Raw genomic sequence first — 25,316 nt, forward strand, 5'->3', positions numbered from 1 at the left:
AAGTAGGCAAGGTTTTGCCATTGAATAATTAGAGTAATGCCAGGAAAACACAATTAGTCTTGGAATGTGAGAAATAGTATGAAACTACCAGATTAACTATTACTCTTCCATTTAACACATGAGGGAACTGAGGCCAGTGAGATGGTGAGATACTTTACAAGATAAATCTGCTAAAATGATGAAAACTAAAACCACAGACAAGATTTTACAGCTCACAGTAATGCACTCAGAAAACACTTGAGCTCTTAACCATATTCTGGGCATTAGTCTAAGCATGGGCAGAAAAATACCCCTCCTGCTTTTTAGTAACAAGTAATTTACTCTCAGTTTGAAATCTCGTTCAAATTTTCTGAAGTCTTGAGTCATGTTAGAAAACTCAAGTGAAGCTTTTGGGGTTGGTTTTCTATAAGTCAGTGTGTAGTCTTCTTAACACGTGTATTGTGTTGGGAATATATGGAACATTGTATCTCGGGCCTTTATAGACCGCTGCTTTCTCTATGGAAGAGTCAAGCAACTGACACTTTGGAAGTAAAATGAATTTTCTCCAGAGTACTTGATTCCTGTAAACATGGTATAATGTCACATAGTCACTTCTTCAATTAAATAACAAAACAAATCAAGCATGGTGGTACATGCCTATAATCCCAGCACCCTGGGAGGTTGAGAGGATTCAATTGCAGGTTTGAGTCCAGCCTGAGAAACTTAGAGACTTAGCAAAATTAATTTTAAAATTTTTAAAAGTGCTGGGGATGTAGCTGAATGGAAAGGCCATAGGTTCAATTTCGAGTACCTCAAAAATAGATAAATAAATCAAAAGATAGATGGATAAATCCCTAGAGATGGTGGTAGAGGTTGCAATTGACAAAACCAAGTCTCTCCGGGTAATAATTTACATTTAAATGAGGGGATGGGAAAGGAGTGTAGTCATCTCAGTCATCACCTGTAGGCCCGTCATATGGTGAAACAACAGAAGTGGATTCAAGTCTCACCTCTGTAATTTTCTTACTTGGAGGTGAGTTTGGGCCATTGTTTTCTTCAGCTTTCCCATCAATAAAATGTTTTCTATCATCATCATGTCTGCCTACCTCACATGGCACAGATAATGTATTTGCAAATATTTATATTTTTTAAAACACTATAAAATAGCAAGTTCTGTTGTCTTCAGTCTTAATTTTCCTCCTTATATCCAGCTTCCTGGGTTTAAATGTCAGTGTTCTTCTTTGACTCTCACAGTAGCTTTTGATTGCTTTTCCTACTATCAGCCAATTCCATACACAGGTGCCACCTTGATCTTTCTGAAATCTTGCTTTCCTCATGTTGGTCTAGTTTTCCTTATCCTACATGTTCCAGTTCAAACACCAGGGTTTGGAAATCTGAAGACTTTAAATCTCTTACTATTAGTGGCCCTAGACTGTTTGCACAGTATCTCCTCCCTTTCTCACACACACACACACACACACACACGCACACGCACACATAAAAAAAACACCTTCAAAAAAGCAAGGGCTATTTCCAAATATAGAATCTTTCACTCAGTATTTTATTTGCAAATAGAAATAATAATTTATAATTTTAAAGTAGCTATGAGGGAGACACATGCTTCTGTTGCAGAGGATCTGAAACATTTAGTTGCTGCCCAATAGTGACAGCCTTTTCCATCATCACTTTACAGAACTTTTTTTGGGGGGGGTACCGGGGATCGAACTTGGATCCTTGCGCTTGCAAGGCAGGTGGTGGAGACAGAACTATTTAAAACAGGAAGTACACTTTAGAGTCCTCTTCATAAGATTTGCTCCATTGTAGGAAACTGAAGTAAATCAAATGATTTGTACTCCTTGGTGCTTACCCCAGGAGAAATGATAGCCTATATATAAAAAAGTTAAGTACAGGAACATTCCTAGCAGGTTTATTCATAATAAACAAAGAAGAAACAACCCTATTTGTCAATAGGAGAAGGGATAAATGCCATATACTTGTGCAATGGAATACTACACAACAATTGTAAGAAGTACAACAACTTCATGGATTAATCTCCTAGGGATAAGGATGAGTGTAAGAAACATGACACAGAAGAATATATACTCTAATATTCTATATGTATAAAATTCAAGAGCAGATCATGTTAAACTTTAGGGACAAGAGTGAGAATAGTAGTTATCTCTGGGAATGAAGGATTCTGACTGGGAAAGGGCAAGCGTGGGCCTCTTAAAGTCCTGGAAATTATGTGGGTAGTGTTTACATCAATCCATGGATAAGCAAATGTTCATCAAACTAATCACTGGTTGAATTTTTAATGTTTATTTTTACCTCATTAAATTTTAATAATGTGGTTTAGAACACCATAGTAGAAAAAACCATAGGCAAGTTTTTCTTTTTGCAAGTTGTTTCATGCCTTCCAACTCCACTCCCTTTTCCACTTTAGAACTCTTAACAATTTTAACTGTCTTTCCAATACAGTTGATTTGCATCAGTCTGACTGCTCACTCCACTTACCTAATCTCTTATGTTATTTTGCAACATTGACGTCCAGTGTCTTATTACTTGAGACAAGTCAGTGGACCTTTGGCTCTTAAAATCACAGAAGTAAATAACTCAGCAATTGCGCAACAATAGATTTAGACATTTACTGCTTCACTTGTATATTTCATCGTAGGTGAAGAGTCAGGGGCCACCATTCTCTGGCATGTTTATAGCATGGGCACACAGATACTTGCAGCACACAGAAAGAATGTCTAATTTGTGTAAGGGTCAGAGGGGGAAATACAGGTGAAAATGAGAATACAGGTGAGAAGGAAAAAATGCTATTGCTGATTTTCTGTATTCATACAGCTGGGTACAGTTTTTAGATAATCCAGATGGGAACTGCTTTGACATTCATTTGACCTCTTCATTATTATTTTTTTCTAGTTCTTTGGGAGATACTCTCTGATGTTGCTCTCCATTCAAAGAAACTAAATTGAGACTATATGTTGGGTGTATAATCTCCTCTCCACATTCCCCCATCACATGACTTTATGTGAAGCTTGCAAGTGTTTTGGTCAGTTCTAATCCCCAGCTTTCTGTTGTGTTGGATTTTTCTTCACTATGACCTTCCCATGCGCTTGCCAAAATTAGCATATATGCTGGTTAGTGGGACATAACTTGTTTTGCACTTTCTTTAGAACATCAAAATATATAATTCACATCCTTAATTTAAAGTTAATATTTTCTTCCTTTACTCTTTCCTGCTCTCCTCTCTCTCTCTTCTACTTTCTTTCCCTCCCTCCCTCCTTCCCACTCCATTCACAGACTCAGCAACAGCACCTGCTTCACAGAAACAAGGCTGGTCCTGTTCTGATTTTTCTAGTTTTCTGTTAAAAACCAAGTCCCTCTTCCTGGCACACACTGAAGTGAAAGGACACACGCAGAAAGAAAACATCACAAGCAAAACAATTCTCTTTTTTGGAAGCAAGACATTTTTTTCTCCTTAATGGTGTCCTAGGACCCTGAACTTCTCCTCTCTCTTTTGTCTTCCTAGTCCTGGTGTGGGGGCAGGATGTTTCTTAATTTAGCTGTTCGGTCTCATCTCTAAATCTGTTTCTTTCTCTAGCCATCTAGCCATCTTTCCACAGAGTTTCTGCTATATTCTCTCTCTCTCTCTCTCTCTCTCTCTCTCTCTCTCTCTCTCTCTCTCTGAGGGGGAGAGAGGGAGAACAACTATGTCTCACTTGGGGGCTCATTTCTAATTAAGTCATTCAGGAAGTGAAAACGCACAGAACAACCGGATGAAAGCCCAAGTTACAAGGAAAATGGCTCATGTGAGTCCCCATCTCTGGGAATTCCAGTATAAGCAGGTAAACAAAATGGGATGGAACAAATGATTATTGTAAGTCAGAAAGATTAGAAGAAAGATATAATTGGCTCCCCAGCTACTTCTCGCTCTTCAATTTTTTTAAACTCTGTAAACCTGACCTCCCTTCCCCACCCCCAGCCGTGAATTTATCCAAGGTTTCCTTATCCACACCAGAAAGTCCCTGCTGCAAAGCTGGGAGGGTTAACACGGAGCTGGTACCCCAGCCTGCCTGCTAACCAAAGGAGTTAGCGGTGGAGCTCAGAGCCCGCCCCCTGCCTTGCGGCCCGGCCAATCGACACCTGTGGGGAGTGTGGCGCTGTGTCCTATTGGCTGCCGACCTACGTGCATAAGAAAAGAGAGAGGCAGGCAGGGCAGCATTGTTATCTTAAGACACTCATCTGGTGTCTGAGTCTGCAGGTGACACCGCCTGGGTACGGAGCGCGGAGTCGGAGCGGGCACGCGCCAGGCTGCTGCCTGGGATGGAATCCGCCAGCCTCACCAGCTGCTCGTGGCTCCTCCGGCAGCGCCTCGGCTGAGCGCGGAGGATCCGAAGGACCTGTCCAGGGAAATGCACCTGCGTGCGCTCCGAGGGCACCCGCAGGTCTGCAGGCAGCCGAGGAAGCAGGGAAGCCGGAGGGATAGTCTCTGCCCGCGCGCAGAGGTCTGGTTTCGGATCCGAGAGGGCGAGTGAGTGCCTTTAGAGTTGGGAAGAAGGCGAGATCTTCGGTTTCTCCTCGGTGGAGGCACAAGCAGGGACTCCCCCACTTTGCCACTTTCCTCACCTCTCCCACCTCGCGTGCGCCCGACGCCTCACTTCCGAGATGCTCGGGCTGACGGGGCTCCGCGCCGCGCCGCGGAAAGGCAGCGGGCAAGTGGTCTAACGCGGCGGCGGCGGCGGCGCGGGCGGCAGCAACGGCAGAGAGCAGAGCTAGAGAATTTGAAAAGACACATCCGCTCCCTCTCACACGCTGAGGGGAGGCATTCGCGTTTCCCCAAATGAGGAAGAGCCACAAGAAATCATGAAGTAAAAACTTTGGAAAGCTGCCACCAGAGATGTTGCACAAAAATCTGGAATGTTTGAGGAAGCTTCTCCCAGTCGTTGGAGGTTGAGGAGCAGCTGATACCCAGGAGGGCTCTTGCAAGGATTCAAGGTAACAGCGCAGGGGTTTCCTGATTTTCCCTTTTCATTGTCCTTTTTGATGAGTCCATCGGGAAGGGGATCCTTTCACCTTCATACAGCCCTCTTGCCCCGGTGCCTGGCAGCAGCAGGCAAAGAGAATGATTCCACTTAGTTTCTGTCTCTCGTTGAGCTGAGCTGTGGACTTTGAGTTTAACTGGAGATCGCTCTGGTTTTGTCTCCTGGTGCTGCATGGCTGTCACACGGCCTGGGCACTGTGCCTGACCTATATTGCTTCAGCTTGGTTTAAGTCCTCAAAGTTAGTGCAACTCCCATTAGCTTCAGAAAACCCAATTGGGCCACATAATTGCACAAGATGACGAGGACTTTCGCCCGCTGAGCAGATGCTGGATGAACTGTAAGAGGTTCACTGTATTTGGGAAAGACCCTAAAAATCTGAGGTAGTGATGCACAATACATCTGTATTCACATATTCATAGAGCCCTGTAGCGCGTCTTTAGAGGCCAGTTTCGTTTCCCCATGCACATGCAGCCTGGAGGAAAACAGATTCCAAAGAGTGAACCTGGAGGGTGCAAGCAGTCTCCCCAGGGTGGAGGTAGGAGCACCATTGACCAAGTTGAGCTTGTCAGAGCACTGGAGACCCCAGGGAAGAGTACTGTTGTGCTGAAGGGAAGGGTATTTTGGTATCATCTAGCAGATCGCTCTCCCTGCTTCTGTGATCATCTGGATACACAATCAAATGCTGCCTCTGGCAGCATGTGTGTGTGTGTGTGTGTGTGTGTGTGTGTGTGCGCGCGCGTGCGTGCTTGTGCTTGCTTGCTTGTGCTTACAGCTATATGCAGGAAGCTGGCAGTCCACAGAAGGAGCAAGCATGTGCAGCACCCACCCCAGGCCAGGGACACCTGGAGTGTTCCTCCCTAGTAGAAGCAGGAACTTGGGAGCTGTAATTCTAGCCCAGAGGAGTTTTCTCCTCACCGAGCAGCCCTTCTGCACAGTACATGTTTATCCAGGGTATATAGACCTAAGCCAAATATTAACTAATAATCAAGCTAATGCAGAGTAACATGGTGTTTGAGCAGACCCCTCTGTAAAGAACCATGTGTATACTCTTCCTAACCCTGGGAGTGGGGTGCCCTGAGCAGAAACAAATGTTTTGCTAAAAGGCTATTATAAAGGGCCATGCTTGTAGCCAGGCAATCCAGCCTTACACAGTAGGGACAATGATATGTCAGTATAGACCAATCCAAAGGATAAAAGGTATATTGTCAGTGAAGTATTTTGGCCTCTTGTGTGTGTTGAAGTGACTCTCTCTCTCTCTCTCTCTCTCTCTCTCTCTGATCATGCAATGCTACTATTAACCAAGCAGTTAAAAGTATTTTACCAAATCCCCTGGGGGGCAGTCTGATGACATCAGGCAACAGCAAAGTGATGCTGGAGTTTGTGTTTTCCCTCTTGACTTCACACAGTTATGTGTATGTTGTTTGTTTAAGGCCTGACCCTTTGGAGTTCCCTTTCACCCAGAATAAGTTGCTTTGCAGCACCAAGGGCATGACCAAGCAATGCCGCCACAAGGATCCTGTCTTATCAATATCGTAGTTACTGCCTACTCCAAGAAAAGATGCATAGTTTGCTTCTTTGAGGAGGCAGAGCATGGATACTGAGCAATGTTTGAAAGTAAGGAACCAAATGTTGGACCATAGTCTTCCCTGCTGGAGAACAGCTAGCTCCAAGGGTTTGACAGCTGGGCTGTAGTCATGGAGAAGACAGAAGCATTCTTGACTCTTGCTTCCCTCTCCTCACCAAAAATGGAACTGGCTTTTTCTCTCAGAATGAAGTGGTGTGTGCTGCAGTGCAAAAACAAGTAAAGGAGGTGGGGATGGAAGGGCTGGGGAGGGGAGAAGTTTCCTGCCCTGCTAATATCAAGCTGGTCTTGAGGATGGGAGTGTCTTCTACACTAGGTCTTGCAGATCATCTCTGGATGTCCCTTTCTGGTGTCCTGGCTGGTTGTTTACTGAGCAAGGCCAGAGAGCACCGAGCAACCCTGCGTCATCAACGCCTCCTGATCCCCTTTCCCAATGCACAGACTAGCCACTGGGGAGCATCACATAACAGAGATCCCTTCTGAGAGGATGTTCCAAGTCTCTCTCCAGCTCACAAACAAGAGGTAATCTGGAGGGACTGGAGACATCCGCATGGGCACTTTCTGCCGACTGGGATTCTTGCTGTTGAGGTTTCCTGGTTAGTGCTTAACAAAATACTGTGCATTGTATTTTTGGATATTTGACTCTTTTTCTTAAATAATAAGACCTTGAATACATTTTTAAAGGTATCTTTTCCCAAAGAGCTGGGAGCATTTCACAGAACTCCTCTAATTAATCTTCACATGGCTTATTGTCTCATTTACCTTTGATTTACCTTTGATTATCTTAAAAAGTAGAGAGAGAGAGGGAGAGAGAGAGAGAGGGAGAGAGAGAGAGAGGGAGAGAGAGAGAGAGGGAGAGAGAGAGAGGGAGAGAGATCTTAGCCTTTTGCTTGGAAAAGGGAGCGCGGAGAACCTCAGAAAGGAGACCTGCTTTACACGGGGTCACACACCAATTAAGTGAAGCCAAGGAATGGGATCTGCTTCATATTACTCCTAAGCCAACCTTGGCTTATATGAGGGAATGGTTTAATCTTAGCAATCGTGATCTGATTTAGTTTTTCTATACTTTACAAGGCTGGGAGGTTTCAATGACCCAGGATTTCACTAAACTAAGGGTAGTGAGGGATAAAAATCTTATAAGCATTTGCTCTCAATGATCTTACAGTCTAGTTGAAAACTCAGCTTATATCTGGGAAAGGGTGCAGGATAATACAAGTTCTACAGAGTAATCCAATACACAAGAAGTCAAAAGCCTGACCTAATAAATCTGCAGTTGATTTCTACAGATAATGATAACTATTAGTTTAAACAGAGGGAGAATTTGCATTGAGCCGTGAGCAATGAGGTGGGATTTATTTGGATAGGGAGAGAGGGGTCCTAGCTGATGGACACACTAACTGTAACAGAGGTGGGAAGACTGGACACTTCAAAGCTTACCTGATTCCTTGTGATCTGCCGGAGCCCCTTCTCCCCTGGCCACTTGGACACACTATCTATCTGGTTTAACATTTTGAGTATATGTTATCTTAGAGGAAGTTGCCCCAGGATGCAGACAGGGGACTCTGAAATGTTAGGAATCTCCTTAGCCATTGGAAATTATCTGGCCTTCTACTCACTCTCAAGTCTGATTTACATGCAATGGGAAAAATACTGTTCAAGGTCAGAGAGCTTATCAGTATCATATCTAAAAATTTGAATGAGGATACTGAGGGAAAGCAGGCAAGTTTCAAGAGAACATGAGAAAATCTCGTATCTTAAAATCAGAATCTCTGAAGAAAGCTTTGATTTTCCTCCATTTCCTATTCCCCCACCCAAATGTTCCTCTTGGGGTTTACTTAGAGCCGGCAAAATGCCAAAGCCTTTAGGCATTTTGCATTGAGCAGAAGATTTTCAATCTTAAGATTCTTGAGCATGCCCATGTATATAACCTCTTGTCTCCCCTTCTCTTTCCCTTTTAATAAAACATATGCTATAGCAGTCACAAAGAAAGAGACCACAAAAAAGCAGGAGGGAATGGGGTGTGGTATTGCCTGCAGCTGTACCACAGGGCACTGTGATTGCTCAGCTGAGCAGGAGAAGGGAGCAGCAATCTGCCAGCCTGGGGAAGCAGCAAGGAAAGGCCAAGGGCCCTGGCCCACCAGGAGAAGGCTGTGGCCAGCCAGCCACACAATGGCTCCAGCAGTGGGCTTCTCTCCAGAGAAAAGGTCAGGCAAAACCTAGGTCCCATGAGAGGCCTGGAAACACAACCCCTCAATTCTTTGGCCTTCACTTCTACTCAGGCTTCTATTCAAGCAATGGCTTGAGGGGCCCTATTCCTATAAGAGAGGAAGTTCATACTGGCCATGAGAGCAGAATGACTTGCCTCATCATACCATACCCTGAAATCAAGAGGAAAATCCCTAGGACCCCAGTCTGTTTGTGTGTTTTGTCCCAGGAGTTCATTCTGGGAACAAGTCTCCAGGGACATTTCTCTGTTAAAACCTGCCCCAAACCTTGCTGTCACCTTTGTTTCCTGTGTTACATGACCATGCAGCTGGACTGTGGGTATGACACCTTTTCCCTTTGCTTTTCAGGAGCATCCACTAGCATCTCGGGGGGCCAAGGTAGATAAGAGATCCAAGCACATGTGTATGTGGTCAGTTGTTGTGGATTAAGATGTGTCCTAACTGGGGGAGAATTGAGAAGCAGCTCAGTCATGCCTCCTCCCTCTCCAGGGATGCCACTGCAGGCTGCAGTGGGTTGGCTTTGTCTGATCAATTAGGGACAGACTGACCCCTCTTTAAATTGTCACTCTGCCATGCTGGAGGAAGTGAAGTTGAGTAACATTATTATAACATGAGATCTTCAATAGCCAGACCCATCATTCCTTTCACTGAGCCTCGTACATAGTGCAAATATATCTGAAATGCTGGGCTGGACCAGCAATTTGATACCTCGGGGGACTGAGTGCTAACCAGTACTATCCAATATGGTACTTGCTAGCAACAGGTGGCTTTTGAATACTGGAAATGTGTACTGTACAAGTGAAAATACATACTAGATTTTGAAGTTTAGTTGTAAAAAAGGAAAGCAAAATATGTTATCAATAATTATTTATGTTGATTATGTTAAATGGTAATATTCTGAATATATTAGGTTAAATAAAATATTAAGATTAATTCTACACATTTCTTTTTACTTTTCAACATGTCTACTAGAAAAATTAATTATTTCTTTTGGACTAATTATTTCTCTTGGTCTAGGCCCTGAAGAGTAGTGACAGGTTAATGGAGAGAAAGGGCAGAGTCAGGAGACAAGAGGAGCCAGAGACATAAAAAAGAGAGAGAACGTGGAGGGGGAGAGGTCAAGAGCAACCCAGAGTGAGCCTTGGGGCATGTATTTCTGAAACTTAAAAGTCAAGGAGGGCCCAAACCGTGTACATTGGCCCGTAATTATTTGAGGAGGGACCTCATTGACTGTGATTCAGCCCCAAGGCTTTGCAAAGCATTGTAGCTCTCAGTTCACTTGGAAAGAATGAGCAAGTGGAAGACCTGGTGATTTATCCCAATATTTTTGAGTTTCTGCCTGACAGTAGAAATAACCAAATAACTAATCTTTAGGATGTCATCCCAAAGTGTGAAGCTGTAGCAGTAGAGATCAGCTGAATGTGTTTGATTTTTTTTTTCAAATCGTCTTCTTTCTCATCTCTGCCACATTACGATCATTCCTTGTGAGAGCTTTCTTTTTTCAAACCAGACATGTTGATTCTGTGGTGGAGGGAAAGAAATGCCACTGTTATGAGTTAAAGATTATTTTGTCAAACTATCAGTAAGAAGAATAGGGAAAGACATGTGATTTAATTTTATTCAATAATTACACACTTGACTATTATAACTCATTATTGCTACTATTGTTAGGCAGGGCAATAAGGGTGGGCACAACTAGACCTCCTCAGATTTGCTTAGCATTCTATAGCTCACAAAGTGCTTTTACCAGCTGCATTGGACCTGATTCTCACAATACCCCTGCAGGGCAGTTATTATCTCTATTCAAGGTTTTCTGTGATCTGCCCCCAAATTACCGATACTACTGTAATTCTTAATCCTTCTCTGACTATGAACTTCATTCAGTCTTGCTTAATCACACTGATCTGCTTAAGGTTCTTAAATGTTAACCATGTAAAAAAGGCATCATTGCCTCTCTGAGACTCAGTATCAGCACCTATAAAAATAAAGACAATAATGTCCCATCACTCAAAGGATTATTCTCATTGTTAAAAAAAAAGACAAAATACATAAGGGGCCAAACATAGCAGGTACACTGTGGATCCTCAACAAATGTTAACCCTTTTCCTACTAAAGGTCCTCAGTTTGATACCCCTAAGGTCACAATGTCTAAAGCTCGACTTAGAGATTGTGCACCCAACTTACATCCCAAGCCAACCTTTTCCTCAGATATCCTGATTTGGTTAATAATACAACCAGACCTCTAGAGGCATCTTAAGAAATGCAGGCAGCCCTGCGTTCCACATCCTCTCACACTGCCCCCAGCATCCAATCTCCAGGACTGCCCAAGGTGAGTCAGCTAATGATTTCTCAGTGCACAAGCTCCTCTTGCCCCACCTGCCACTCTCTGGTGTCAGATTCTTGTCCTCTCTGGCCTGACCCTTGCCACCGTTTGGTCTCCCTGCTTCCTGTTCTGAAGACTAACTAGTTCAGTCTCTTTCACACTGGTAAATCTGATAATGCTTCCTCTCTTATTGTGAATCTCCAGTGACTTCCCACTACTGTGGGAATAGAAATCCAGATTTCTTGGCCTTGCCAACAGGAGCTCCTTCCCGAGCTATTCTGCCAGGCGCACCTGTGCCTCTCTCCCACCTTACCCTTGTCCCCGCAGCCACTTGAAAGGACAGTGTGCTCCCTCCGTGCTCCAGGCCTTGGAGGGCTGTGCTGTTTTCTGCAGAACCTGCTTCATCTTGGTCTCTGTTTCCTAAAGGGTTGCTGAGCTTCCAGCCTCTGTAAATAGTATCTCTTCTGTGAAGGCTTCTCTGAGACTCTGGGACAGAATTAATTGCTTCCTCCTCCACACTCCATACATGGAGCTCAAACTCTGTGCACTGCACTCACCACCATGAACTCACCACCATGCAGTAATTTGACGGCACTAACTCCTGCGCTTGCCAGTGGGCTTGACATTGGGGGTTTCAGACATATGCATTGATTGTACTGAATACATGGTTAGGAGCACATGCTGGGCCCTGTTCTTCACAGGGGATTCAGCAGAGAACAACACAGATCACACCTTGCCACCAGGCTGTGTCCATGCTGGAGGAAGATTCGCTGCTAATCGTGGTAATAATAGTTACTTTGGACATTGATAATAACAATACTTACGTGTCAGGTACGATGTCGCAGACTTTATACACACTAACTCATTTACTGATCTTCATGGGTTTGTAAAGTCAATAGGCTTGTGGTTCCCATTTTATAGGTGATAAATTGGAGGTCCAGAGAGGTTAAACAGAGGTCCAAAGTCACACAGCCAGTAAGTGGGAGAGGTGGCATTCTAATCAAGTTTAAATCTCGAGTCCTTATTTTTTATTACTGTACTATCCACAAAAAATAACCATGTAGACAAGTAAATAAATGAAATTTCAGATGCTGATGTTGGAGAAGATAAAATAGAGTTTTATAGGAGAGAGTGATTAAGGCAGTGGTCAGAAAAAATCCTTTAGAGGAGGTTAATATTTAAATTGAGACAGATTTGTCCACTGAAAAATGAGGATAGGGCTGAATCTGAATCTGGAATGGGGCTGGAACTGGGGATCTAAAGAGGAAATTGCTTACTCTGGGTAACTGGGGCTCTAGCTGCTCTGATGTCCACCCCTCACTCTGGAGGTCCCAGACTCTGTCCTCAGTGGTCTTGGGGAACAGCAAGTAGTCCAAATGTTTCCAAACCTCTCCCCCACCAGTCCACCTATCCCTCCTGTTCTTTTAGGTTAAGACATATCTCCTAAGGTGTCCAGTTGGCTGCTTTTGACAAGGATAGAGGGCGTGCACACACACACACTCACCACTGCTTTGCCAAACCACTTTATTTTACTTCTCTCCTGTGAACAACGTGTCACTCAGAACCTGACAGGCACAGGCACAGCAGAAAGGCTGGAGACAACCCAGAGGCACAAGCAAAAGGGGGAAAAAATTATTTTTTAACAAGATGAGAAATGAATTGGGCTGGAGGGAGAAATGGGAATTTGATCATGGAGGGGCACGGAGACGGGGTTGCTTGTGAGATGCTGACAGTGTACTGGGTGAAAGTTTGCTCTATGACTGTATATAACACATATACATTCATCTATATTCACATGCATTTGCACACTACATATATATCCACACATGCTGTGAAAGGCATATATATTTCTCATAATAAAAAGTGATTTAGGGCCGGGGATTTAGCTCAGTGGTTCCGCCTACTGCCTTGAAGGCACAAGGTCCCGAGTTCAATCCCCGGTACCCCCCCCCCCAAAATAATGATTTGGAGAGCAGATGAAACTTAGGTGGAGCAAGTTCGTACTTATTTAATATAGATTCCAAAACTATTTTATGATAAAAATTGTACTAGCTTCATTTTTTCCTTGTACTATCTCATTTAATTTTCATTCCAACCTTAGGGAGTGCCATTTCTGTTTTGCAGAATGAAATGGAGGAGGGCAAAGCCCAGAGGAGCTGATGTGAGGCTCAGGGCTCTTGCTGCTGGACCATGCCCTCTGCCTTGCAACCCAAGAAGCTCTGAGAGTCACCTGGGTGGGGAAAAAAGACCCCTGACTTCTGAGCCAGATAAACTTGGGCTCCAACTTTTCCTTGATTGATTGCTATCTGTGTGACCTTAGCAAGGTTGCATAAACTCTATCAGCTAAGTATTAAGTATTCCCACTTGTCTTAGAGACAATGACTGAAAAATATCAGCAAAGTACCTGCTGTATAATAGGAATTCAGAAAATGGTACTTGCTGGGTTTGTGCCCCTAAGTATAAGCACTGTTAAAACTGATTTCCAAGCAACAATGATAGGATACAGTTCTGGCCAGTGAGGGTTGGATAGTAGCTTCTGAACATGCTGTTTGGAATCCAGTGTATCAGACACTCCCTGGGAATAGATACCATTAGCCAGGTACCATGGTAACTGCTTTCCAAACATTGTCTCATTTAAACCATATAACAACCCCATTAAGATGAGTTGTTTCCTTCTGTTCATAGGCAAGAAAACTAAAGTTCAGAGAGATTAAATAACTCATCCCAGTTCTCACATGTTGAATGTAGCCAAGCTCAGGTCTATCGGGTGCAAAAGCCATGCTTTTCAACTTTGGACTTTGTAGTGTGATCATTCCAGGGTAAATGGGACCTTTGTGGCCAAGTAAGGGGAGCGCTGCTCTACTTCTCTCAAGAGTGGAATAGAATCATTAGACTCTTGAGGATTTCTGGAGCAGGCCACAGTGGTTGGTGCATATTCAAAAATGCTGCAGTTTCTAATGCAATTCCTTACACATCCCTGGTCCTTTGTACACATGGGCTGAATATTTCCAGTGCCACCATCTTTGAATACAGGTGTGCTCTATTTTCAGAAGAGTGGGCTTTCAAAACAAATAAAATTATAGATGAGTGTCCTCAGGATGGGAAGGAATGGTTTCCCTGAATTACACAAGAATATATTTGTGATGGTTTTTAACCTTTCAAAAAGACAGTATAAGACTTTGATTAATAAGTGCTCTCTTAGAACTCCAGTGTATAAAGCAGACCTGCATGGAGGTCTGTGGCTGGAACACCCTGTGGGTCAGAAGCTCTGCCATCTGTCACTTCTCTTCCCTCTCCGAAAAGTGCTACCCGAAGAAACTCCCTAGATTCTAAAGTCGGCTCAAAACACAAAGAAAACCATTACACTATAGAAGTCCTTTAAAAAGCGAGAGTTGTGATTCATTTAAAGTAAGAGGTGACATATTAAAATTGATCATAAAATATAAGACCTTCACCAATCCAGACACATCTGTGACGTTCAGTGAGACTAGGACAAATTACTGTTCTGCCTGTTCTCAATGATTGAAAATGCATGAAGTTCAGTGTCTATGAATAAACGCCTGCTGTGTGCCAGGAACTGTACCAGACACGAAATGTGCTAGCTGCGGATATCCTTCAATTCTAAAAACTCCCTATGAAGTACATGTTATCAGTGCCCTTTTAAAGATGAGAAAAAACAGATATAGAGAGGTTGTCAGCTACCCAAAATCTCATGGCTGGTGAGTAGTGGAGTTGGGATTCGAATTTATACCACAGAATGAATTAGGGAGCCTGAGTTTGGCCACCAAGCTCTGCAGCTTCAACAGTGGATGGAGGTAATATTACCTCTCTCTAAGTTTTTCTCTTTTTCCTTGTTTGAGAGATTTTACTCAGCGACCTTTTTCGTGGGGCATTCAGGTACCCCAAGACCCTGGCTGTGATCCTTCCTCCTGAATTGAGTCCTTCTCCTCCTCATCCTCAACCTGAAGGAGGGCCAGGCTCTCGGGGTCTAGCTCCAGTGGCAGTAGGAGCTGGTGACCGGGGTTACTCAGCTCCGTCCCCTACTCCGAGGGCCTTCTTCAGCATCCCGAGCATCCTGAGCCTGCCTCGCCTTGCGAGACTCCCGGACCCCTGCCCTACTGTAGTCTTCCTCGCCTGCCTGCCCGCCCGCCCGGAGAGGGAGAGGCGGCTCACTGGAAGAGTGCGAGGTGGGGCTGAGAGCGAAGTCCTTGCAATCCCCTTGAGGTCTAGCAATGCTGAAGCACTCGCCAAGGACCGCGGGGGCAGTTCACTTCTCCTCCCCCTCACTCTGTGTTCAGCCACTTAGCCGACTGTAAATACGTCCTTGTCGGGCAGGAGCAGGGCCAAGTGGGTTAGCAGCGTTTCAGCGGGTGGTCGGGTCCTCCGAAGCGCCCCGCCTGCGCCATCTCGGTCAGCGATCTTCGCCCTTCGGGATTTGGACCTGAGGGAGAACACAGCAAGGTCTGCATCCTCCTGAAGGCTCAGGGCACTGGAGACCCCTAGAGGCAAGAGGCGTGTAACAGGCCGCCGGCCGGCCCAGGAGTAGGAGAGGTTCTGGCCTGGAGGTTTCCAGGCAACCTTTCCTAAAACCCTTGTCTGTAAGTACACTTCCGGCAGGCTAGGCAGGGACAGAAGCGCACAATGTGTGCCTGTGCTTGTGCGTGCGTATGCGTGATGGTGCAAGCGTAGGGAGAGAAAGGTCCGTTTGCTGAAGCCACCGTAGCGTGACCAGGCTGTGCCTGCGGCCCCGCCCTGTGCTCTGGTGCTCCTCAGTTGCCAGCCTCATGCTCAGCCCGGTGGCAACCCAGAGCCTGCCCTCCTTGGGGACTCCCCACCACCTCCGTCAAGATGATAGCTTTCCCTCAGGCCCTTCACACCTCTCCGTAACCCGATCAACTAATTTGTGCTGATGTATTAATGACTAATAATGATTTAATGTGCTGCCTTTCCAATTAACACTCAAGCATTTCAAAAGAGAAATTCACAGATTTTTTAACCCAAGTAAGAGACCGATGTTTTTCCCTCTTGAGAAGAACTGCAGGCCCCTCCAAATGAACCGACAGCTGCTGTTAAGTATACATGTGGTGCTAGTACTGATCCTCGTGTTTGGATGCATGTGCAGAGAGGCTCAGGTAGAATGCATCCTTCAGAGACGGCCTCCTCCAACCCGCAATCCTTAAAGATAACACGCATATAATGTTAATTAGGAGAAGAGACCCGGATGCCACCGACCTGTCTCACTAGCATGCCTTTAGAAGGCTAATGGGCTTTCATTCACGCATGACCTGGTCCTTGACGGGGAGGCCCAGACAAGCTCACCCTGGGTCCCAGTCTTGGGCAGTCTCGACTATGTACTAGCTATGTGATTTTAGCAAATTATTTTACCATGGAAGCCTCAGTGCCACATCTGCAAACCGAATAGAGCAAAACTCACATTAGAGGACTGTGTCAAGCATGAAATAAAATAATGCTGAGTTAGTCCTTATCATACCATCTGGTGTATGGAGAATGCTCAATAAATAACAGTTTTTTCTTAATCTTGTTTTTAAATTGTTTTTGCCCTATCTCAAACTTTCAGTGCAGGATAGCATACAAATACTCTGTTATTTAAAAGCAGGTGAAACGATACAGGCTCCTCGATATAACTGGTTTGGTTAATGAACTAGATTTCCTTCCAGGTAACAACTCTATGAGATAGTTCCTCCCTCTGCTTGGTTTCTTTACATGTATCTCACAAATGCAGTGAGTGAAATGGATTTGGCAGTGACTTAGAAAGACTTAATGCATTTTGGAAAGAAAAAAGTCATAACAAAAAATGGTTTGTTTTTGTGATATATGGTTCATATGATATGACAAAAATCCATTTTTATGCTTAGGAAAGTTGGCTAATTTTAAAACAGTTGACACATGCCATATGCATATAGAGTAATGATAGATTTTTCTCAGGCAAACAACAGAAGAACTCAGGGCCAGAAATATCTCTGTTAGGGCTTTAGTCGTTTACTTCTCATTTGATGGTAGACCTGCCTCACACAGGCAAGGGGTTGACATAGAAAACGGACTCCTGGTGGCCTCAGGTGCTGGCATTAGATATTTGATCATTAAAAATACCATCTACCAAGAATGAAACACAGACATTGTGTTTTCATGAAATAAATGAGAGATTTAGGAACCTACCAATATAGCAAGCTTTATGTGTAAGAAATCAAATAGTTCATAAAGGTAATTATCTGAATAAAAGGTGCAAATAGTGCACAAACTACAGGATTGGTGAGCCACCCTGATTTAGGTGACTTCTTAAGTTTGGTCATTTCTTCTGTTGGAAACATGGATAAATTTTGGAATTTAAATACTATTTTTTAATATGCTTTGGGATCGTCTGGCTCACAGTGCTTCATAAAATCACATTGAGAAGGAAATCCTATGTAGTGTTTTTAATTACTACGATTTAGGGCAAAGAGGTTACCTCTGAAAAGAAGATGCTATAAGATTCCACATGAAATAAAAAGCAGTTATGGAAAGTTGAAGACAGATACAAGGGCTCTACTGTCTTGACCTCCTTCCTGCAGGCCTTTTATTTTCCATTCCCAGGTGTGTCCACCAGAATCCAGCCCCTTATGGGTTGAAGGGTGTCCAATCCACTTGACTCAAAGCATTTGGTATTTTAGTTTATTTCATTTCTTTCAAGGCATGATTTAATTAGTGGCTGCAAAAGAAAAAAGCTGAACAGCTTAGAGGAGGTTTATGGTTAGGTCTGCAGGACTCAGCAGTTTGACATTCTAATCCTGTTATTTCTCACCTTAAAGTGGACAGAGTCAGCAGGGTTGGGTTTTTTCCTTCACAAAATTCATCAAATTACTAGGTTTTCCCTCTCCTTCCTCCTCACTCACATCCTTTGTTTCATTTGACTTTTTTGTCTGATTTCTTACTGCATGTGTTTTCTCCCCCTCAGGATATCAAAAAACAAACAAAACCAGTATCTTGGTGGTTCATTCAGGACTGAATCATATAAAAGAAATTTTGCTCTCTCTTCTTTCATTTCTGGAATAAGCCTCCTGACTCCCATGTGAGCTTGACTATTAAGGTGAATGTGGTCAAGGCTGAGCAAGAAACCAAGCTGTCTGCCTGATTCTCTTTTTAATTATAGATATAAACGCCTTGAAGGCAGGATCCCAGTCTTATTTATCATTGTATCCTTGGCTCTCTGGCACAATATAAACCACAGGGAAGACTTCTATGTTTATGCAATTAAAAACAAAACAAAAGATCTCCTAAACCTCACCATTTACTTCACTATACACACTTTCATTAAAGTATGGACTATTGGGCATTTAACAAGCATCTTTCCTATTAACAATGTTTAGTATTTGGGGTTTCAAATTTACAGAATTGCAAAATTAAGGAAGTGTTTCCTTTAAGGCAGTGGTTCTCAAAATTTAATGTGCACCTGGGGAACTTATTAAAATGCAGAATCTTCAGCCCCTCCGCCAAAGAATCTGATTCTGTAGGTCTTGCATGAGATTCAGAAAATTGCATTTTAACAAGCAGATGATTTAAAGATTGCACTTTGAATAATACCATTTTTAAGGCAATCTGAGTGAAGTTTTACCCAAACTCGCTTTAGTAGAAAATGAGTTATTCTGAAGTGGTTAACGGGTGTCATGTGGGAAAAAGAGAGTTTTGTGATTAGAAAAATTGGGGAACACGTTGCTTTTCCCACCTGCACCCCCGTACACATCCAGAGGTTTACGGTGCACTTAATATATTCGAGGGTCTGAAAAGTTCCATAATAAAGAAACATGTTTTAACTTTGTTTAACTAAATATTTTCTTTATGTTTTTGCCTTCAAATTTTGACTTATTGCCACTTATTAAACGTTGATGATTTCAATATGGAAAGAACCGCCCTTCAGGAGTGAGTAGCACCTGCAGGACAAGGGTGGTAATGCAGCCCAGCTGTATTACTCCTATTAATTTCCAAAAAGAATGAGCCAAGTGAGCCTGAGAGTTGGGAGGATCATGAGGCATGGGGAGATACGGTGTCTTACAATCTGGAGAGCCATTTGCTAAAATACCCATCATTTATTAAGCATTTAATATTTACAGACACTATTCTATGTTTTTAATTATGTGTTAACACACTTGATTCTCAGAACAATCCTATGAGTCAGACACTTTTATGGTTCCCATTACACTGAGAAGGAAACAGAAATACTGAAAAGATAATAATATGCTAATATGATCATGGAGGTAGGAAGCAGTGTGGTAGCATTTGAGCTGAGGGAAATGGTATCAAGAGCCTATCCTGTTAACCACTTTATCAGACATTGTCTCTTCCTGTATTCAGGTTCTAGAAATCATTACCAGCAAGGACTGGCAGACATACCCTGTTCAGGGGCCATGCTGCTTCAGTGCCTCAGGATACACTTCTATACATGCGGGTCTGTGATCTTTGCCCTTTATTCATCAGGGAATTTATCATAATGACCACCTGAAACTGTGAAAGAATTTGCTGTACTTAAACACAAAATATGCTTAGCAAAACAGCCTGACAAAGATGATTCATGGATAGCAATTAGATGCAAAACCTTATGCCTACAAAATCCCAACTTGGGTTGAAGATCCGGCCATCCTGCTGAAACCTTGAAAGGGAATAAGGTAGCTTGGCACTTGTTACTGTACTCCACTCAATCCCCGCATTGCTCCTGAACAAGGAGATGTCTCCAAAGGGGTGGGGGACAAGCTGAGCTGGAGGACATGATTCCAGTTTTGGCTATTGGCAAGTTATATTACCTCTTTGTCCTCAGTTTCCTAATCTGAGTACAAAACTGGGGAAGGAGAAACTAGTGATACCTTCACTGGCATTAGCTATGTATACATGGCATGTCCCAGTGTTTGGCACAAGGGCAGTGTATGGCCTCTTGCACTGTTAGGGCCTGAGGATGGCATTGTTTCTTGTCAGTATCTTGAAAAGTATTAATATTGAGATAATAGAGGTCAAAGCTATGGCCCTGGGGAATAAAAGAGAATTTAGGAAGATACATCTTGCCACCAAGATCCTAGATTGCTTCCAAAAAGCATGTTGAAGACTGGGGATTTAGCTCAGTGGCACTGCACCAGCCTTGTAAGCACAAGGTCCTGAGTTCGATCCCCAGTACCAGGAAAAAAAAAAGGATGTTGGACGTGGGTCATTGGGGATTACAATCCAACCAAGAGTCCCGTATACTATAATTTCCTCTTTTGTAAAAGTATAAATAATGCTAGTTAAAATCATATCCCACTGGGAACCGCCATCTTATTTATTAATTAATGAGGGGAAATTGTAGGGTGACAATGACAGAGAATTTCCCAACCCTGATTTCCACAGGACCAATGTGTTTCAGACATCATTGGAGACACTCTACATCTGTAAATTTAACAGCATGTCCCTTTTACAGTAAGGGAACTAGGATTTAGGCAAGTTTAGTGTGGACCTGAGGTCCCACTAGTGGGAGAGGCAGAGTCTATATCCAGGTCTGATTTTACCAATTCAAATTCTTAAGTTTTTCTCAAGCATTTTGAAAAGGTAAGAGGAAGGGAAGAAGAAGTAGGAGGAACAGCTAACGTCTGGCTTTTTTTCTAATGTTGGGTGCTTAGAAAGAGGTATTCAAAATCATAGGGGGGTCTTTGGGAAATCAGCCTGCATAGCATCCTCCTCTTATAAACCAAAGTCTGCAGTTCCTCTAAGTCAACTGTTTCCCACTCTAGTATGCTGTGCCTACCCACCCCTTCAGATAAGTGTTATGGTGTATCGTGGCTGTCTGACTTACCACCAGCCATGAGCCCCAGAAGCCTAGCTGTAGAGATCTGGTCTTGTCCTTGGCTACTTTGTCTTCCTTTCTGAACTTGTTTCTCTGGACATGGAAACTCTTGGCAGAGATGAAGCTGAGCAGAAAATTCTTCCTCACAAACTAAGCACATATACTTACCAAAAATGCTATTTTCCTTTCAATTGACCCTGTAGCAAGTGGTGAAGACCATAAACTCCGGACTGGGCACTGGGTCAAACATGGATTTACCATTTTTGGTTGAAGCTGAGGGTTCACAAGGATTCATAGTGTGATTCTTTCTACTTTTGTTTGTGCTTGGAAATGTTCTACAATTTATAATCTTAAAAATTAAAAAATAATCTATGGATTTTAGAGTGAGCCTTGGACTGAAATTCCAGCACAAGCACTTTCTCAATGTGTTACATAGGCCCAGTGATTTAAATTTTCTAAGACTATTTTCTCATCAATAAAGTAAAGATAGCATCTATCTAAATGATTGTTGAGAAAATTAAATAAGAGTGAAATGAGCTGAGCACAATGACTAGCCCATAAGAGCTTGATAAATAATAACTACCATCCTTGTTGTTATTATTGTTATCTTTGTAGTTAGTATCATTTTGTGAGTTCCTTACAGCAGGTATTGCAACTTATTCAGTTTCCTATTCATTCTATCTAGTTCAATTTCAAGCTCATCTAATGAGAATAACAAATATTTATTGAGCTCTTTTGAGATTCCAGGCACTTTCTAGGAGCTAGGGAAATAGCAATGAACAAAGCAGACAAAAAAATAAAATTCTTGCTCTTGTGCAGATTGTGTTTGTTGGTGTTAGATAGACAATAAACAATAACAAAAAATAAATGAGCTATATTTTTGTTAGAAAGTAGTAAATTGTTTGGGGAAAATATACCAAAGATTAGAGCAGTAGAGAAGGATTACAAGACTAAATGGGATGGTTAGGGTAGTCCTCATTGAGGAGGTGACATTTGTTCAAAGACTAGAAAGTGGGAGAATGAGCCATGAGGATATTTGAAGAGTATTCCCACAGTGGAAAATAATATACAGTGGTTCCTCGGTTCATGAACTTAATGTGTTGTACTGTTTTTGAAAAGATGCCCACATTTGTGTTTGTGTGGAAAAGATGGCCGTGGTTGTGTTTGTCACCCAATGCATAGTTTGCAAATAAAAACAAAATGTTGCCAAACACTTCTGTTTGTGAACCAAATGGTTTGCAAACAAATGTGTTTGTGATCCAAGGCCCCAGGATCATTTTATAGCTATGTAACTCTTGCAGCACTTCCTAACTTCTGAGGTTTTCTTATTTAATCTCCCTATATGCTCCTTGAAAGCAAACAGCATGTATCACACTTCCCATTTGTGTTCATTCTCAGAGTTTTCAACTCAGTACTTTGCATAGGTCAAGAAGTCAGTCATCATTCATAGAAAATAAACCCATACCTATCTTTTCCGAGCGTTATTTTCTAAAAGCAGAAACTGTAGTTTACAGGTTTACAATAAAATTCACCCCTTTCACCCACATCTTTATAAAACACTCCTCTTTTAGGCTTTGTTAGCTTGATATTTGCAATTAAGCTAACACAGGACAAAGCATAAAGTAATTGTGGAGAACTCTGTAGCTCAGGAGCATCCCTGGAGAGGTGAAGAAGGCCATGTAGTAAGATGAGGGAGAGACACAATTGATGCTTTCAATGTGGCCCTAAGTGTGAGAAAACATTTAAAATGTCTTAATGCAGTTATAAATTACAGTTATACATTGCATAACCTTAATTGAAAGTGATAGTTCCAGTTATATTGGATTCTAAAAATCCAAATGAATGACCAAAGACTGCTAGGAAAGGATCTCAGCAAAAAATGTGTTTGATTTTCTTATGAAGCAAGTTAACAAAATGTTCTGCCATGGAGTCACCTGACAGGCAAGTGAGACCTGTTTGTCAAGGTCCTATGGGTAATTGAGTCCTTTAGTAACCAAACATTCCAGAATGGATGGAGTCCAAGACAGCCCTGTCTCTGGCCAAGCCCTGGGCCACAGTGAACCTTATAGAAAGGTGGCAGAATGATTCATTTGGTTGTTCTCACTCTCTTCTAGAGAAGAACCACAGCCAACCATGGTAAATTACCTCTAGGATAGTAAGCTGCATTTAGGCCTGTTAAAGATCCAATCAGAGATACTAATCTGTCCTCCTTAGCACCAATCAGCCCTGTTGGATGCTGAAGAATCTTTTGATCTTTTACCTCAAGCAGTGTGTCAATATAAACGCTTCTCAACTTGGGAATCAGGGAACACTGATCATTAGTTTAAACAGAGTCCCCTACGTTAAGATGTTTTCTCCTCATCGAGCCTGATGGAGTAACACATTGTGCAACTGTCACTCTCCAGAGAGACCCTCACAAAAGCAAGTTGTCTATCTCCTGTCTCCAGAGGCAAACTCATGAATAAAACATCTTAGCATTAAGTCATATGCATACATAATTTACGATGGGTTTGGGAAGGAAAAAGGAAGGAGAATGTGTGGGATACTAATCATGCCATCAGTATGCTCTCAACCAAGATTTGGGAAGGTACTTGGAGCTTGGTAACAGGTGGTATATCTATAAAGTCCAACTAGACAGGAATTCTATTATGTCTTATTATCCTTCTTTCTGGAACTCATTTAACAATGGATACAGCCTGACACAATTCAAGTTTCCTCTAAATATATTCATGTGTTCTTTTGTTATAGGTCTACTCCTTGCTAGGGCAAGTTTCCTTTAGGAGTGATTATGGGTCCTTAACTTCCCATACGGGAGGAGTCATTCTAGATCTCCCAAGGCTTCCAATTGAGAAGCTGCAAAAACGCCACGGAGAGGATGTTGTTCTCATTTTTTATTCTCTCTCTCTCTCTCTCTCTCTCTCTCCTCACTCACTTTTCTTCCCTAGGCTGCAGTAATGTGACATTTTAAAAATGTCTTTTCAAGTCTATTTGCCCATCTGTCCCCTAGAACAGCTTCTATCCCTCAATCTTCTTCTCTTCCACATACATTTCAAGCGCAGCTCTTTCTGCTTATGTCACACTTCTCTTCAATCTCTTTCTCTTGTTCTTTGTCAGCCAGCAAAAACCTTCTTTCCATCTCCTAAACAGCCTACATACCGTCTGTCGAGATTGGCAGACTCCCGTTGTCTCTTTTCCTTTTTCCTCTGGTGGGAGTTGGTAAAGAAAAGCATGTCCATCCCCCTTTGAGTCAGCTATAGACAAAGTGGGCTTTTCTGGAAATTCCTCTTCACTGATGGACCTTAGTTTCATGGGATGGCAAGCAAGCTTTAGGGTCACAGAACACAGCTTGGACCCAGGCAAAGTGATAAACAGCGTGCTGTGCTGAACAGAACAGACTCTGGGGGCCGATTGCCCTATTTCAGTTTTGGACACCACTCATGATCATGGGTGAGTCATTTTCGCAGATGTAAGCCTCCTCATATAGAAAATGTAGATGATCATTGTATCTTCCTCATGGTTTATAGTGAGGATTCAATTAGATAATTTAAACCTTAGCATGGTTGTTTGGCCCATAAATGTTAGCTGTTTTTAATTACATCATCTTAAATGAATGAGCTAAAGCCCAGTATTTCCCTCAACAGCCAAGAGGAGTACCTCAATACTTTCATATTTCAAAGGGTTCTGGCTGTGTCTTTAAGTAAACTTCCCAAGAGCCTAGTCCCTCTAGGAAAGTAGAAAGCCTCCATTGGCTTCTCAGCCACAGAGTACTAGTTTACAAATCCAGAATCTCAAAGCTTAAAAACCCTGTCAAAATTTGTATCCCAGTTGAAGAAGTGGTTATTTGCTCATAGAATGTTTCTCAGGCTAAATTTCAAGGGGCTGCTAGGTGTGGGGTTGGAAGGCTTTTTAATGACAAGCTCTATTCCCCAGTCCTCTTCCTCTGGGAAATGTATTGCTTAAGACATCTCAAACTTAACCAGATAAAATTCTGGAGCATATGAAGATGAGAACAACCTACAGTAGCCCTTGGGGACACAGGACTTGATAGCCTGACAGTCTCTTTCCAAATATGTTTTATTCTTTCACTTCTAAAGTGTACAGAATAAACCTAGATTAGAAACACTGGAAATTTGCAGTTCTCCAGTTGAAAAATTTTAAGTTAGAAATGTGGAGTTATCAGATTTGTTTACAAAGACCAGATCTATTTTCTGTTATAGAAATAAGATATATTATTCTTATATTTTCCTTAATACATATCTTGGTTTAGCCTGGCATTAAAAAATAAAACATTACAATGAAAGGCCATATTCCTTTTAAATAGGTTTATAAATGGCATCAATCAATTGGAATAATGAAA

General features: G+C 42.6%; 1 protein-coding gene across 1 annotated transcript in view; it reads left to right on the forward strand.

Moving 5' to 3' along the window:
- The first annotated feature begins 4,133 nt into the window (after positions 1-4,133).
- The window catches only part of Brinp2 (BMP/retinoic acid inducible neural specific 2), a 95,073-nt gene continuing 73,890 nt past the window's right edge, over positions 4,134-25,316 (forward strand). The window contains exon 1 of the mRNA XM_004853386.3: positions 4,134-4,983. The gene's annotated coding sequence lies outside the window, so the exon portion shown is untranslated. The remainder of the gene's footprint in view (positions 4,984-25,316) is intronic.

The sequence above is a fragment of the Heterocephalus glaber genome, unplaced genomic scaffold, assembly GCF_053883595.1.
Source record: "Heterocephalus glaber isolate CG9 unplaced genomic scaffold, H.glaber_assembly_v1.0 deba00001600, whole genome shotgun sequence".
NCBI classification, from domain to species: domain Eukaryota; kingdom Metazoa; phylum Chordata; class Mammalia; order Rodentia; family Bathyergidae; genus Heterocephalus; species Heterocephalus glaber.